The sequence below is a fragment of the Nymphaea colorata genome, chromosome 6 (assembly GCF_008831285.2).
Source record: "Nymphaea colorata isolate Beijing-Zhang1983 chromosome 6, ASM883128v2, whole genome shotgun sequence".
NCBI lineage: Eukaryota > Viridiplantae > Streptophyta > Magnoliopsida > Nymphaeales > Nymphaeaceae > Nymphaea > Nymphaea colorata.
The window spans coordinates 25,673,843-25,691,729 of record NC_045143.1 but is presented as its reverse complement, the minus strand read 5'-3'; the positions used below and the strand labels follow the sequence as shown (position 1 = coordinate 25,691,729).

The window sequence follows — 17,887 nt, the reverse complement described above, 5'->3', positions numbered from 1 at the left end:
CCATGTTCAAGTCATTTCAGCTTTTGACGTGACGGGATTGCAAAGTGGCATATTGGGGAGAAGCAATTGGTGAAAGAACTTCAGAACCGCTACACCATACAAACAACCCAACCATTCATATGCAAAAATGAAGCAAGATTGATTGTGTTCACTAGATATTAAGTTTAAATCCCAAACTTTCATAGAAGTGTACCAACAATTGTACTTGGAGCATGCAATTCAACTAAAAAAAAAATTACGTGCCCCGAGGCATGTAAATACAATAAAAAAAACTGTAATGGTGAGTAATTACGACTATGGCATGATATTTGAACTTACAAAAAGTAAACCAGGAATATCATGAAATTGGACTGCATAGCTACTACGAAGATTCTAGTCACAAGACAAAACCCACATATCCCATCCATATACTTACAAGTTCATCATCGCCAGTCAAGCTATGATAAACATCGAAGAAAAAATCACACATTCTTGTTTCCCTATTTCTGTTTGCAGGATAAAAGAGCAGCGTAGTAATGAAATACCTAACCATCTCCTCTTTCTCCATATAAAACTGAAAACAAGTGCGTGAATTAAATCTAGGTCAAGGGGTATTCTTAAATATCCAACACTGGTTTGTAGGAATACCTCTGGTGCATTAAACCAATTCCCATCGACCCACTTGAGGTGAAAGCGGAAGTCCCTGGTAGAGCCCTTCTCTTCAGAATGTAGGATCACCAGTCAAGTGCACAGATATATTGAACAGATCATGCTTCAGTTTGATTCTTGACTACTGTGGCCAACCATATTGTGGATTCCAATTACCACCCATCATGTTGGGTGCTCGACCAGTACCTGAATTGCCATATGGACCTGATTGGGGATAATTTAGAGCCCGACGCCATAGGCACCAGCTCCAGATCTAGGACGGCCACCTCCAGGCATATTGGTTCCAACATAAACAGGACTTCAGCCTTGAGGTGGATAAGGTCCAGTAGCATATCCACCAGCTTGGCCACCACGATTTGGATTGTATCCACCACTTGGATTTTCGCCTTGAGGATACCTGTTCTGTCCTCCTGGAGGTCCCCGAGGCTTATTGTAGTGGTGACTTGGCCCAGCAACAACTTGAGGTGGGGCATTGGTTAGGGCCAGGCCTGATTTGCATATGCGGTTGGCCTGGCTACTGAATTTGTGGCAAACGTTGATGCTGCTGAGGATGCTATAATTTTTGCCTCTTGGCTGTTTCTTCGTGCTGCCTTTGCTGTTGTCTTTTCTTCTTGGTTTGGAACACATGAGATGACTGGTATTTGGGTAAACTAATAGGAAGGCCAGAACCAGCTATTAGAAGGCCATCAATTGTGACACTTGGCATGAACAAAAGATTTTGTACCTTTTCGGGTCACATGGCAACGGATCACACCAGAAATACTCAGCATCAAGTGCGTCTTTTGCATATATCCTCTGAAAATAAGAAAATGAAACCATTAGTGGACAAACTTCAAGAAGAAAAGATAAAAACTGGAGAAATGCAAGAACATCAAGGAAGAATACAATCTCAACCATATAAATATCATAGCTAGGAGGAAGGAGTGGTACCAACATATCTAACTCTAGTCTCTAGTTTTGACTTCAAAGCAGCTTAAGAACCTCTTGTAAATATAAATAACGAGACACAGAATGCAGATCGAAACAGAAAATGCACCCAGTATTTCAATATGTAGAATAATAGAATTCTACCTGACAAATTCGAAGAGAAATTTTAGAAAGTTATAAGAAATAAAGGGAACCACCGTTCAAGCAAAAAGATTTTCAGTGTGTGCCCTTTTCCTCTCTCTCTCTCTCTCTCTCTCTCTCTCTCTCGCTCTCTCTCTCTCTCTCATTGAAAACCATTCAGGTTTATAGTAAGTTATCTCTCTCTCCCTTCCTGCCCTTCCTTTTTCAATTTTAACCAAAAAAATGTTTAAAAGAAAAAAGGGATATCCAGATATGTCCCTTAAACGCAGTGCTGCATCTATGGTATGGGGAGTACAGGGACCATATCCCCATTCACATGTGACTTAGCAGGGAACTGATTAGTTGGCTAGTCGGATTAACTGTTCACTAGCTGGACATCATAGCAACAATCGTTCTAAACCTTAGCTCCTTAAGTCCAGCCTGTTCTAGAAACAAGATTTGACAACACTGAATGCTGAACAATTGCTGGCAACATTCTTCCAATAACCTTCCACCAGACAAGGACAAGTTCAAAAATAGACCATAATTTTCTCAAGAAACACAGATTCCCTTTGTCATTTTTAAGTCATAGAGAAGTTTGAATGTACATTTCCATATTTGGGAAGAAACAAAACTGTAAATACATTGAAATGCCAGGTATCACTTTCATGTCATATACATCACAGTTATTTCATTTTGGTAGATGAACAGGACGCTAGTTGGGTAATTCATAATTTTCCAGAAAGCTATCAAAAGCACTAGCAGCAATACTTTTAGAATCAAGTGAAGCAGTCATCAAATGCTTTAGTGCCACAACCTCACCTCTTGACACTCCTGTTCACAAATGCAGTCTGAAATAGTAACTCGACAATGATGATGGGCAGAGAACTACATAACTCCCAAAGATTTTTCTTATATTACTCTCATCACCACAAGTGGCTTGCAAAAAAGACATGGTACCAAACAAAAGAAGCTTGGAGGCCAACAATAGAAATATTTTTATATGACTGGACAATTCAATGGCCAAGTATCATGTATGATTTTTTGTAGAAAATAAATTAGAACAATAAATATTAACTCAAAAAAACCTCAACTTGGAAAAGTCTTGTAAAGGTTATTATTCATGTTTCTTTAGTAACTTAATATAGGAAGTCTTTCCTTTTCAGCACCACAGAGAGAGAGAAAAAGAGAGAGAGAGAGAGAGAGAGAGAGAGAGAGAGGCCTTTGCAAGACTAACAAAAAAAAAAGCGTAAAACCTTCATCTCTTTTTGCTGCAAAAGGAAATCCAAGGAAATACTAGTTCATGGTTCATTTGATTTTGGAGTTTGTGATGATTCTATCATTAGAATCCACAAATAAGAGATAATGCCCTATCTAGAAATAAAGACATTTACATGCACAAAGCTACTTAACAAATAAGAAGTAAAAGCCTTGTTCTCCAAACTTGGGGAAACTAGCGAGATCACTATCAAAACAAGAAAGAGATTAACTCCCTTGGGAGCCCAAAGTTAGAAACTTAAGAACTTGATAAGTCTATAGTAAAGCTGACACTAAAACTGCTAAGGACACCCAAGGCCAAACTTGCAAAGTTATTTGTAGAGTGTCATTCGTTTTGCAAGGACGTTCAGATCTGGAGCAGGACTCACCACTTAATAATTATAAGAATTCAAGGAGTAGGTTTGCTACTCCCACTTGCCAGAACTCACATCCATACACTAAATCATTTGTCACAAAAGTTCAAACCTCCAAAACTCTGAGAACATAGCAAGATGATACCTGAGATGGGTCAAGAGTTAGCATCCGCTCCAACAACTCCAAAGCATGTCGATCAAAGCTGATAGCAAAAATAACTGCATTTCAGGTGCACAATACCTCTATATAAACGGGAAACAATAACAATAATAAGGTGGTAAAGCACTGATAAACCACAAAACTACACAATCACAACATAAAAAAAGCAAATGTGAAAAAAACATTTCCTCAAAACAAATTTTCACTATAAATCATTGTAAACCAGATTCATATGTTTTGTACTTACTGCTTAAAAACATCTCTAAGGCGCCTCTTCATTGGATTTGAAGGCTTGAAATTATTGTACCAAGTAATCTTTGAAACTCCCGGCCAGTTAACCTCATCTGGTGATCCACATAGTTCATGTAACGCTCGGCATTTGCAGGACGGCTCGGGTCAGGGTCCAGACCCGGACCCGAACTCCACATGCGACAGGAGCCCGACAACGCCCTCTCCTCCCTTGTTTTTCCTTCTCCCTCGTTTCCCCCCTTCGTCTCTCCCTTAGCCATGACTGCAGCTCAGAGAAGAAGAAGAAGGCGACGGTGTCGGCGCTTGGGGTGAGCCCTATCATCCCCTCACCTCTTTGTCTCTTCTCTCCTCTTTTTCCTTCCTCTCCTCCTCCCTCTAGCGCAGCCCCCCCCCCACCCCCCCTTCCATTTTTTTTGTTGTTGTCATTTCTCTCCCCCTGCACACTCACGTCTCTCTCTTCTGTCCGCCTCTCTCTGTCAACACCCTCACTCTCCCACCTGCTCTCTTTCCTCTCACGCACTCCCACCCTCACTGGCCTTCTTCTCGATTTCTGTCTGAACCCTCCCTCTCTCTGTTTCCCCTCTCTGTCAGCGCCCCTTTCTGTCATTCTTTTCAGCTGCCCACACCATTACCGTGGGCCTCTCCTAATGACATATTCCTGTTTGGAACTCTCTTTGGTCGATCTTTGACTCTTTTATGGCCTTTTAAGTCGACTTGCCGCTTGGGGGTGCATATTTCCCCTCATACCAGTGACTGGGATGCATTGATGGAGGCAGCAGTGAGAGGTTTTGGCTGTTTGAAGATCACTTGAACTCATGAGGTGGCTGCCAAAAGGATTGCAGCAGTCTAGACTCTTGATTTGGGGTGAGCAAGGCGTAATTGAGCCTATTTTATTGTATATTTCTCTTTGAAACATGTATAATTGTTGTTTGAGCATGTTAGAAGGTAGAATTGATGATTTGAGATGCATGTCAGCGACGTTGCTTTTTGGGAAAAGTGTAGGATTATGTTGGAGAAGCGTTGATTCATGTCTATAATGATCATTTAAGTATGATGGGTTAATTTTCGAAGCAATAGGGAAGCATGGTATAGATTTGATGTGGGTGAGAAGATTTAGAATCGTTTTGATGAGCATGTGGCACAAGCTTTTGTCAATGGGTGTATTGTGGTGTTAGTTGGACAAGAACATGTAAATTGGGTGTATTTGTGGGGAAGACGCTTTAACTATAGAAAGCATTTAAGAATGTGTTAAGGATGGATTGATCGAAACATTGTGTTTTGACTTTGGTGGCAACGGCAAGAAGTTGGGAAGTGGCCTATTAGAGAGCTTGTAGGTCGACACTACCTATCGACACCTTCTTGAGGCAATGACATGTGCCTCAATGATTTTGTTTTATATTTGTTTGGATCGATAAACTAACTAGTAGAAATCTTATCTTTTGTTTATGTCTACAGGTACACTGGGCACGTCCCGTCGACCTTGAGCTACCAGATTCGAAGCTCGAGACATTTTGAAGAGTTTTGTGAGTGCGCCACAGGTATGGCAGCATTCCAGGCAAATCCCTGCCTGGGGCAAATGTGTGAATGTGTGTTCTTAGGATCGTGGGATCCTAGGATTGTGATGTGAATGAATGTATGTATGCATGCACATTATTTGATATATGATATGAATTGTTTTGAAAGGCTATTAGTAGTTTGTTTTGAAAATGTGACGCATTTGCATGTGCATGCTAAAATTGATAACTGTTTAGGATAGATGAGGTGAGGTATCGAGTTGAGCGTCCCCTCGACCCCAATTGTGCATTATAAAGCATCCTAGAATGATAACTGCATAGGACAGCTACGAGCCAATCACAAGTCGAGACTACTTTCTATGGTTTGGCTAAGGTTTTCAAAGATGTGATTGATGTGAATGTTGTGTTTTGTTGCATGCATATTGCTGTGGGCAATGAAGCAAATGAATGAATTGGAGGGTAGTTGTACTCGTATTGCTATGACGGCCAACTAAAAAAGTAAATTATATGTGTAGCCCTCGTGTGGAGGCATTTGGAGGTATGGGTGCCCTGGAGGAGTGAACCAACCTCATGAGCTAGCTGGTCATTTTGTGATTGTATTTCCACAATGTTAACTAAGAATGAATAAAAGACGATAGGCCAATGGGATGTGGCCATGTGTTTGGGAGACGTCCCGCTTTTGCCACTGTTTCGCCTGTTCGGAGCGCAGGCGGTGCAAGGCCCTAAGGTACTGTTGTGTGTTGTGCTTGGAGCGTTGGGCTCCCGCCTTCTCAACCTGGGTGTCCTAGGGAAGACTGAGTATCTCTCCTTAGAATTCACACATCCATGGATGACTGCTCTACCGCTGCAGCGGGTGAAATGGATCCATACTGTTCTGGGCAACCATGTGGGTTGTCTATCAGCTACAGGCCGCCCGTGGTGTGCACGTGCCTGTGTTTGCACCCATAGGAACTGTTAATTCACTGAAGTTAATAAAAATGAAAAGTATATGAATGTGATCCATGTGTTTGATGTGTATGTCAATGATATGAATGAAATGATATGTTTAAGCATGCCTTGCATGTGATTGAAATTGTGCTACTGAGGCCATTGAGTGACCTCTACATGTTGTGGTCTATGTTAGATGCCTTCTAGGCAAGTGATATGAATAAGCTCTGACACAACATGATGATAGATCATTTTTATGATTATTCTCATAGTTGAGCTCATACCTAAAGGGTTTGGGGATTTACTGGGTTGCTGCCATACTGCGAAGGCTAAGCCTTCAGTTGTTTTCTTTTTCAGGTTTTGGTGGACCAGGGGTAGCAAGTTGATCGGATGGCTTTACTCATGTCCTACTGGTGAGGTTTTGAGTTTTGTTTTGTTTTATAGTGTCGGCACTTCTTGGTTTGATTGTATTGATGTTTTGTTTTTGTTAGACATCAATTATATGGTTTGGGGCATTTTTATCATACACATAATTGTGATTTTGTATGAATTAAAATTATTATATAAATGAAAGTTCGCCCCATTGTTTTGAATTGTTTGGCTCATCTCTTTTTGAATTGTTGTGTCGTCACACCTCAATGCTTTATGTCTAGAAAAAAGTTTTGTTAGAAGGTCAAAAGGTTGGGGTGTGACAACTTTGGTATCAGAGCTATGGCAAACCCCACTATGAACGTGAGTTAAAACCTATCTGTGAAGCCATGTTGCCCAGGTATGCAATTATTTGATTAAATTGCTATTGTAGTTTTAATTTTATAAGTATAAGTACGTAATGTGATCGATGTTTTAAACTTTGTGTTGATGCGCTTCTGTGATCTGACATGAAAGATCGTTCATGGACCTTGTTTGAGAATGAGGGTTTTTGTTTGTACAGATGGAGTACCAACGTAGGGTAAGAAGCGAGCTGGGCCGTCTACAGAGGCACAAAGAGAGCCAAGCCCAGCCCATTCTGATGCGCTTATCCCACAGGATGACAGTACGTCAGGACACCAGTATGCCCAAATAGGTGGGGGTGCTCAAACCCCACCAAGGTAGACTCCACCAGTGGATCAAGAGACCATAATGTTGACAACGTTACAAACCACTGACCTCTATTGTACAGTCGATGGTCAATAATCAGAGGAGCAATGCATCTCCTTCAGGAGACACCACTGCGCCATTTCAGGAGAAGGCAACGACGGTGACATACAACCAGTTTATGGCAATGCGGCTCCTGTCTTTACAGGAAGGCAATCCAGACAAGGCAAAAGAGTGGATTGAGGAAGTTGAACGCATCTTTGGGCTTTTGAAGATGCCAAAAGAAGACAAAGTGAACTATGGCTCTTATCTGTTGAAGGGTGATGCTAAGAATTGGTGGCGATCGACTAGTGAGATCCGGTTTGCGGGCCAACTGTCAATCTCTTGGAAGCAGTTTAGAAATTCCTTCTTCAGCACTTACTTTTCAGTGCATGCCAGAGACAAGAAAATGCAAGAGTTTCCTGATATGCAGCGGAATCAGCTGAGCTTGGAAGAATACATTATGAAATATCGACACTTGGAGGTGTATTGCCCGCACCTTTACACTACAGATGAGGCTAGAGCAGGAAAGTTTATGCGTGGGCTGCGGGATGGATTACGAAGCAAAGTTTTGACAAGCAGACCTCGTGACTTGGACGAGGCGGTCACCATGGCGAGATGTATAGAAGAGGACTGGGCAAGGACACAGAAAGACCACCACAAGAAGGCAGGCCAGCACTCACACGGTGGGCGAACACAAGTCTTGCACCAACACTTTGCAGGCAGGGCAATGCCTTATGAGAGGCGTGATGACAGAACATTCAGGCGGAACAGGCCAATCTGTAGTGAGACCACACAGGGGTCAGTGGCCTCTCCGACCTCACCGAAGTGTCCCACTTTCTCACATGTGCACCTCGGGAAGCCGTGCTATCGAGTGATCGGAGCTTGCTTACACTGTGGAGGGATGGGGCACTTCATCAAGGATTGCCCCTTAAAGAAAGAAAGAGAGTTGAGGAAGCCTGAGGCCGGTCCTTCTAACGCACGACAGACGACTGGACGTGTCTATGCGACTACTGTAGAGGAGCTTCAGGCTCACGACCTTGTTGAAGGTACTTTACTTATTGGTTCTCATATTGTTAAAGTGTTGTTGGATGTAGGGGCGACTCATTCATTTATATCTAGTTGATTTGCTACTTCACTAGAAGTGTCGGCTATGGAGATGCCATATGTTTTAAAAGTCGTTAGCCCTATGCATGCTCAGGAGTCTTGTCGTGAGTATCTACCTGATGTGGACGTGGATATCCATCAACATCACTTACCTGCATAGTAGGTGATCATAAGTCTAAGTGAATTCGATGTGATTTTGAGCATGGATTGGCTTTATGCGCATTATGCCAATATAGATTACAGGAAGAAGCTGATACAGTTGTTGACTAATAGATGCAACCTGTGGAATTCCATGCTCGTAAAGCTAGTCGAACTGATAAGATAATGGTGTCTGCATTGAAGGCTAAACGTTTAATAGAAAATGGAAGTGTTGCTTTCTTGGTCAATGTGTTGACCAATGAGACTGAACCAGTGAGGTTGCAGGATGTTGCCATTGTGAGTGAGTACCCAGATGTATTCCCTGAGGAACTGTCAAGTTTGCCTCTAACGCGAGAAGTAGAGTTCAAGATAGAGTTGCTGCCAGGGACAACTCCCATTTCTAAGGCACCCTACCATATGGCACCATCTGAGTTAGAAGAATTGAAGAAGCAACTGCAGGAGCTCTTAGACAAGAGCTTCATCCGATCTAGTGTGTCACCTTGGGGAGCACCTGTATTGTTTGTTAAGAAGAAAGATGAGACGATGCGCTTGTGCATAGATTACCATATGTTAAATCAAGTCACCATCAAGAATAAGTATCCGCTTCCAAGAATTGAAGATTTATTTGATCAACTTAAGAATGCAAAGGTTTTCTCCAAGATCGATATGAAGACAGGGTATCATCAACTCTTGATACGGGAGGAAGATGTTTCTAAGACTACTTTTTGAACTAGATATGGACATTATGAATTTAGGGTCATGCCTTTTGGGTTGATCAATGCTCCCGCAACATTTATGGACCTCATGAATCGAGTCTTTCATGACTACTTAGATCGTTTTGTTATTGTTTTTGTTGATGAAATTCTGGTGTACTCAGATAGTGAGGCAGGGCACAGGGATCATTTAAGGAGCATGTTGAGCATTTTGCGCAAGCATAAGTTATATGCCAAATACTCAAAATGTGAATTTTGGCTAGAGAAGGTAAACTTCCTTGGTCATGTGATCTCGAAGGATGGAGTTTCCGTTGACCAGGCTAAGGTGTCGGCTATACAGGACTGGAGGACGCCGTGCAGTGTAACTGATGTTAGAAGCTTTTTGGGATTGACAGGATACAATCGCAGGTTCATACAAGACTTTTCGAAAATAGCTACGCCCATTACTAAGCTATTAAGAAAAGGAGTGAAGTTCGTTTGGAATGAAGTGTGTGAGAAGAGTTTTCAAACTCTGAAGGACAAGCTTACTACTTCCCCTATTCTGACGCTGCCATCAGGTCATTCTGGTTTTGTAGTGTACACAGATGCATCAAGAATCAGTTTTGGGTGTGTATTGATGCAACATGGCTGTGTAGTGGCTTATGCATCAAGGCAGTTGAAGACACATGAGCAACACTATCCCAGTCATGATTTGGAGTTGGGAGCAGTTGTGTTCGCATTGAAGATGTGGAGACACTATCTCTATGGTGCAATATTTGAGGTGTTTACAGATCACAAGTCATTGAAGTATATATTCTCCCAAAAGGATCTCAACTTGAGGCAAAGAAGATGGATTGAGATTTCACCATATCATATCATCTGGGCAGGGCGAATGTGGTGGTTGATGCTTTGAGCAGACATGCTAAGGCAACAATGTGCAGTATGTTGACTCGTTCTTGGATATTGTTGCAAGATGTGATAGCTTACAACCTTACCTCTATGACAAGAACAATGCAACGATGACGGCCTTGATACGGCATCCTTTGATGGAAGAGCTTATAATGAAGCAAAAGGAAGATCCCGAATTTGCTAAGAACATGGAAGAAAGCAAGAAGACGGATTTTTCTTGGTATCAAGATAAAGATGGTTCATTGCGGTTTCGACAAAGATTATGGGTCCCTAGAGATGAAGGGGTGAAGCGTCAGTTGCTTAATGAAGCTCATAAATCTAAGTTTTCTATACACCCTGACAGTACAAAGATGTTTCAGGATATGAAGAGAAATTTTTGGTGGCCTAGAATGAAGCGTGAAATTACAGAATATGAAGCAAAGTGCTTAGTTTGCCAGCGGGTCAAAGTAGAGCATCAGCGGCCAGGAGGCTTGTTGCAAAGAATAGATATCCCAGTGTAGAAATGAAAAGACATTACGATGGATTTTGTGGTCGGGTTGCCTCACACCAGAAGACAACATGATGTCATATGGGTGATTGTCGATCGACTTACGAAGTCAGCCCATTTTCTACCAATCTGAATCAGTCAGTCCTTGGAAAGTCTCGCAAAGTTATATATTGGTGAGATAATAAGATTGCATGGAGTGCCAAAGTCTATCATCACGGATCGAGATCCACGTCTTACCTCTAGATTTTGGGGGCAATTGCAAAAGGCATTGGGTACCAAGCTTAAGCTGAGCACACCGTTCCACCCTCAAACTGATAAGCAATCTGAGAGGACTATTCAAACCTTAGAGGATATATTGTGTGCATGTGTCTTAGAGTGAAAAGGAAAATGGGATAAACATGTGAAATTGGTAGAATTTGCATATAATAACAGTTACCACTCTAATACTGGGATGACACCTTTTGAGGTTTTGTATGGAAGGCCATGTAGATCGCCAGCTTGTTTGATCGATTTGGGTGATGGTAAGATTGAGACCCCTTTAATATTACAACACTACACCGACCAAGTGCAATTGATAAGGAGAAAGTTGTTAACTGCTCAGAGTAGACAGAAAAGCTATGCCAACATTCGACGTAGAGAGTTGGCTTTTGAGGTTGGTGATCATGTGTTCTTGAAGATTTCACCTACTAAAGGCGTTTTTGTTTTGGTACGTAGGGAAAGTTGAGCCCAAGGTTCGTAGGACCTTTTGAAATCTTAGAGAAGATTGGAGAGGTGGCATAGATTGGCACTACCTCTTAATTTGAGTAATGTTCATGATGTTTTCCATGTTTCCATGCTTCGAAAATATGTACCAGATCCTACATATGTGATTGACTTTCAAGGTATTCAAGTGCAAAATGATTTGACAATTGAAGAAAAGCCTATTAGAATTGTGGATCAAAAAGAGTAAGTACTTCGCATGAAGAGAATTCCTTTAGTGAAGGTGGAATGACAGTACCATGGATTGAAGGAGAGCACATGGGAACCTGAGGAGGACATGCGGAAGAAATATCCACACTTGTTCTTGCATTAAGGTATGATCTAAATTTCAAGGATGTAACGCTCGACATTTGCAGGATGGGTCGGGTCAGGGTCCAAACTCGGACCCGAACTCCACGTGCGACAGGAGCCCGACACCGCCCTCTCCTCCCTCGTTTTTCCTTCTCCCTCCTTTCCCCTCTTCGTCTCTCCCTTAGCCACGACCGCAACTCACAGAAGAAGAAGAAGAAGGCGACAGTGTCGGCGGCGGTGACGACGGTGGTGGTGCTTGGGGTGAGCCCTGTCGTCCCCTTGCCTCTTTGTGTCTTCTCTCATCTTCTTCCTTCCTCTCCTCCTCCCTCTTGCGCAGCCCTTAAACCCCCCCCCCCCCCCCCCTCCATTTTTTGTTGTTGTTGTCGTTTCTCTCCCCTCTCTGCACACTCACGTCTCTCTCTTCTGTCTGCCTCTCTCTGTCAGCACCCTCACTCTCCCACCTGCTCTCTCTCTTCTCTCACGCACTCTCACCCTCACTGGCCTTCTTCCCCATTTCTGTCTGAACCCTCCCTCTCTTTGTCTCCCCTCTCTGTCAGTGCCCCTTTCTTTCATTCTTTTCAGGTGCCCATACCACTACTGTGGGCCTCTCCTAATGACAGATTCCTGTTTGGAACTACCTTTGGTCGATTTTTGACTCTTTTATGGCCTTTTAAGTCGACTTGCAGCTTGGGGGCGCAGATTTCCCCTCATACCAGTGGCTGGGATGCATTGATAGAGGCGGCAGTGAGAGGTTTTGGCTGTTTGAAGATCACTTGAACTCGTGACGTGGCTGCCGGAAGGATTGCAGCAGTCTATACTCTTGATTTGGGGTGAGCAAGGCGTAATTGAGCCTATTTTATTGTATATTTTCTTTTGAAAAACGTATAATTATTGTTTGAGCATGCTAGAAGGTAGAATTGATGATTTGGGATGCATGTTAGCGACTTTGCTTTTTGGGGAAAGTACAAGATTATGTTGGAGAAGAGTTGATTCATGTCTATAATGGTCATTTAGGTATGATGGGTTAATTTTCGAAGCAATAGGGAAGCATGGTAGAGATTTGATGTGTGTAAGAAGATTTAGAATCGTTTTGATGAGCATGTGGCACAAGCTTTTGTCAACGGGCGTATTGCGGTGTTAGTTGGAGAAGAACATGTAAATTGTGTGTATTTGTGGGGAAGACGCTTTAACTATAGAAAGGATTTAAGAATGTGTTAAGGATGGATTGATCGAAGCATTGGGTTTTGACGTTTGGTGGCAGCGGCAAGAAGTTGGGAAGTGGCCTATTAGAGGGCTTGTAGGTCGACAATACCCATCGACACCTTCTTGAGGCGATGATATGTGCCTCAATGATTTTGTTTTATATTTGTTTGGATCGATAAGCTAATTATTAAAAATCTTAACTTTTGTTTATGTCTGCAGGTACACTGAGCACATCCCGTCGACCTTGAGCTACCAGATTCGAAGCTCGAGGCATTTTGAAGAGTTTTGTGAGTGCGCCACAGGTATGGAGGCATTCGAGGCAAATCCATGCCTGGGGCAAATGTGTGAATGTGTGTTCCTAGGATCGTGGGATCCTAGGATTGTGATGTGAATTGATTGATTGTTTTGTGAATGAATGTATGTATGCATGCACATGATTTGATATATGATATGAATTGTTTTGAAAGCCTATTAGTAGTTTGTTTTGGAAATGTGACGGATTTACATATGCATGCTGGAATTGATAATTGTTTAGGACAGATGAGGTGGGGTATCGAGTTGAGCGTCTCCTCGACCTCAATTGTGCATTAGAAAACATCTTAGAATGATAACTGCATAGGACAGCTACGAGCCAATCACAGATCGAGACTACTCTCTATGGTTTGGCTAAGGTTTTCAAAGATGTGATAATTGATGTGAATGTTGTGTTTTGTTGCATGCACATTGCCGTGGGCAATGATGCAAATGAATGAATTGGAGGGTAGTTTTACTCGTATTGCTATGACGGTTAGCTAAGAAAGTAAATTATTTATGTAGCCCTTGTGTGGAGGCATTTGGAGGTATGGGTGCTCTCGAGGAGTGAACTAACCTCATGAGCTAGCTGGTCATTTTGTGATTGTGTTTCCATAATGTTAACTAAGAATGAATAAGAGATGATAGACCAGTGAGATGTGGCCATGTGTTTTAGAGACGTCCCGCTTTTGCCACTGGTCTCGCTTGTTCGGAGCGCAGGCGGTGCAAGGCCACAGGGTACTGTTGTGTATTGTGCTTGGAGCATTAGGCTCCCGCCTTCCCAACCTGGGTGTCCTAGGGAAGGCTGAGTATCTCTCCTTGGAATTCACACATCCATGGATGAGTGCTCTACCGCTGCAGCTGGTGAAATGGATCCATACTGTTCTGGGCCACCACGAGGGTTGTCTCCCGGCTGTAGACCGCCCGCGGTGTGCACGTGCCTGTTTTTGCACCCACAGGAACTGTTAATTCACTGAGGTTAATGAAAATGAAAAGTATATGAATGTGATGCATGTGTTTGATGTCCATGTGAATGATAAGAATGAAATGATATGTTTAAGCATGCCTTGCATGTGATTGAAATTGTGTTACTGAGGCCATTGAGTGGCCTCTACATGTCGTGGTCTATGTTAGAGGCCTTCTAGGCAAGTGATATGACTAAGCCCTGACACGACATGATGATAGATCGTTTTTATGATTGTTCTCATAGTCGAGCCCATACCTAAATGGTTTGGGGATTTACTGGCTTGCTGCCATACTGCGAAGGCTAAGCCTTCAGTTGTTTTCTTTTTCAGGTTTTGGTGGACCAGGGGCAGCAGGTTGATCAGATGGCTTTACTAACATCCTACTGGGAAGGTTTTGGGTTTTGTTTTCTTTTGTAGTGCCGGCACGTCTTACAAGTATAAGTACGTAATGTGATCAATGTTTTGAACTTTGTGCTGATGCGCTTCTGTGATCTGACTTGAAAGATCGTTCATGGACCTTGTTTGAGAATAAGCGTTTTTGTTTGTACAGATGGAGTACTAACGTAGGGGTAAGAATCGAGCTAGGCCATCTACAATTAAGTGTGTTAAAATGAATTTCTTAAGCTAAAGAGAAGTTTGCCTTTATCTGGGGAACTGTAAACCACATTCCAGGTCTATCTGATAACCCAGTCAAATCATGGTCCATGTATTCAAATACCATATAAATGCTTCCCTTGTATTTATTGCCATCTGCACAATAATTAATGTTTCAAAACGTAACAGATAAAGGAAAAAATACGATAATGGAATTTTAAATGCACTAAGAAATACCTGGCCATCTGTGTTCATCTTTTTTAGGTCCTGGTAATTAGATATGGGGAATATAAGATCAATGACCAACTAAAGTCATCACAATTGAAGAATACCTTATTGAAGAAATAGAACCTGGAGATGTCACAATCTCTTTTAACTGAATGATGTTCTCGTGATGCAGTTTCTTTAAAATTTTGATTTCATGTATAGCGGTTATAGGAAACTGCAATTGTAACAAAAAAAGTCAAAACTAAATAAAATGCATCCACCATGTTAACATGTCCTATTAGATAGTAAAGTAGCTAATGGGCATACTACTTCTCTCTCATTGTCCATGTGTATCTTTTTCAAAGCAACAACCTCGCTTGTTTTCATCTCCCTGGCCATGTACACTTATCTGCACTTCCAAGAACAATGAGAAGAATCAGTTTGAGAATTAGAAGAATTAACAATTGCTAGAGACAATTCCAGAACACAGAACAATATCATTAGTTCTACTTGTTTTCATTTATTTCTGTATATTAGTGCATATGTGTATGCATATGGGTGTGCTTCTCCAGTTTATCTAAGTGCCTCCATCTGCATTTTGGCAACTTAAGAAGAAACTAGCCAAAAGATAGCACATAAATAGGAGGTTATTGAAGATTGAAGAAAGAAAAATAATATCAAAAAATCTCAGTTAACAATTTCACAGACTTACACTTACACTGTACAGTGGAAACACAAGCACAATTAAGAACCAAAAATAGCCCTATGCCTCAATAACAACAAGTGAATATGGGTTTATTTTGTGTTCCTGACAAGCTCAAAAATACGATAAAGAAATATAAACACAAATTTTATGACCAGTATGACTCAATACTGTCGGCTCAAACTGGAAGTCTGAAGGAACATATCCATTGGTCCCAACATGAAAGTAGTTTCCTTGAATTTATTAGACCTTCAGGTAGAAAGAAGCTCAAAGTTTAAGCAGTTCAAGTCGCCAGATATTGAAGGAGCAGATGTAGGCCTAAAAAGTTATAGCACTTTTTGGTAGAATGTTGGGAGGGATACTACATATCTATGTCTGAAGCACACGCAAGCTTGTCTGCAATTCCTCCTAATAATGAAGAACTTTAGTGTTACTGAGAGCCCCTTCTAGCTAGTAAAAACTACATGTTCAATAATGCCCTTCTAGCGGGCAAATGGAACTTTCATTGTGTAAATCCACAGCTTTTACGATGTCTTCATGATAGTACGTCAAGGGTCAGGACCCTATTTTATTGAGTAACGGTAACCGCTTGTAAATAAAAATGGATGCCCATTTTCCATATATCTATCCATTAAATCTTTCTATGTTAATTTGATATGCCTATATCCCGTGCATCTAACAGTGAGTTCTTATTGGCTGTGAAAAACTATGTGATGTCTGCGTCTATGTGCTACTGAAAATGCAGCCATTTTGTTACTATGAACGTATATTCAACCACATGGAATATCCTAACCCTGGCTATCCCATGGTCATACTCTCAGTTACAATTCATACGGTGTGAACTCAAGAAGCAGATCACCAACGCATAGCACCAAAAAGAAATCTCTTTACACATTAACAAAAAATTCTTCGTGTAATATCTACTAAAACCCTAATAGCCAGTCCAAAAGGGAAACATAGAAACATAAACAGTTGATCAACCCAGAGAAAGAAAGCCGTGAAAAGCCTCTTGAAGACCTCGAAGGAGACGCAAGTAACCCCAACCCAACTTTAGGCAATCGGCCAAGACATTTCATGAAAACCAAACCCACATAGTTGAACACCAAAAAAGAGACCACCCAGTGTCACTAATTGCTCAAATCGCTGCCAAACATAGGAAAGGAAAGCAAGAAATTATCATTGAAAAAGAGGAGAGAAAGTGGCGCTCCGAATTACCCATAGGTGCCCTCACCGATCTGATCGAGCTTCTCGGAGCAATTGACGCTCCGCGATCACCACGAGGGAGACTGATCGAGGTTCAGCTGCCCGGGTGCGGCCGCCGCCATCTGTCGCTGCCTCCCACCCTCCTGCCCCCACTTGAGGCGTCATCAAGGAAAGCACCGTAAGCCTTACGCGCCTATTTCAAGCAATCTCTTCCCCTCCTCTTCGTCCTCCTCCACCTCCTCCTCCTTCTGCTGCTGCTGCTGCTGCACGTCAACAGGAGAGGATGAAGCAGAGACGGTTTCCACAGAGGGATTTCCCAATTCGAAGAGGATGAAGAAGAAAGCGAAAGTACGGGGATGCGACGACCTTGGCTGCCTTGCCAGTAAATCCAAGAACAACAACGTAATTTACTCAGCCTTCAGGAATGGCTCTCCATCCACGAGCCGCATAGGCTAGAGATATTCAGGAAATGTCTGTAAACCCAAAAGGGCATGTTTCGTCAAAATATTTGTCGTATGAAATGCAACAATAATTTGATAGCCACTTCATTAAAAATGACACTCATGTTTACGTTTGTAGAAACATATTCCCTACTGATATAATTATTATTTTTTATTCATAGGTGAGCGGGTGCCTTGATCGTCTTAAACTAAAAACAATAGTTTAATCCGATATGATCACATGGATACTTATAAATGATGTTTTTTGAAAATAAAATCATGATTAAAATTCGTTTCTTACGCACTGATATGGACCAAGAAAAAGAGTTCATAGAGGGACGCCCAAAACCGATCAAAATTAAACATTGTGCCAATTGAAACCCTAAACCGATTGAAAGAGGTATTGAGAGAGCGAGGCATGGATGGAGAGACAGAGAGAGTAAAAGGAGGTCATCACCTTTTCACCCGGCTGAGAAGGTCGGAGACCTCGTCACTGGAGCTGGTGGCGCCCGTTGCACGGCTTCGGGAAAGGAACGAAAAGGAGAGCGCGGAAATGAGAAATGGAGAAGAGAAGAAAGGAAGAAGGTCGGTGAGTCGAGAAAGATGGCG

General features: G+C 42.0%; 1 pseudogene; it reads right to left on the bottom strand.

The window, feature by feature from the left end:
- Positions 1-769: 769 nt before the first annotated feature.
- On the bottom strand, positions 770-16,960 carry LOC116256649 (cyclin-dependent kinase C-2-like; annotated as a pseudogene).
- Positions 16,961-17,887: the final 927 nt, after the last annotated feature.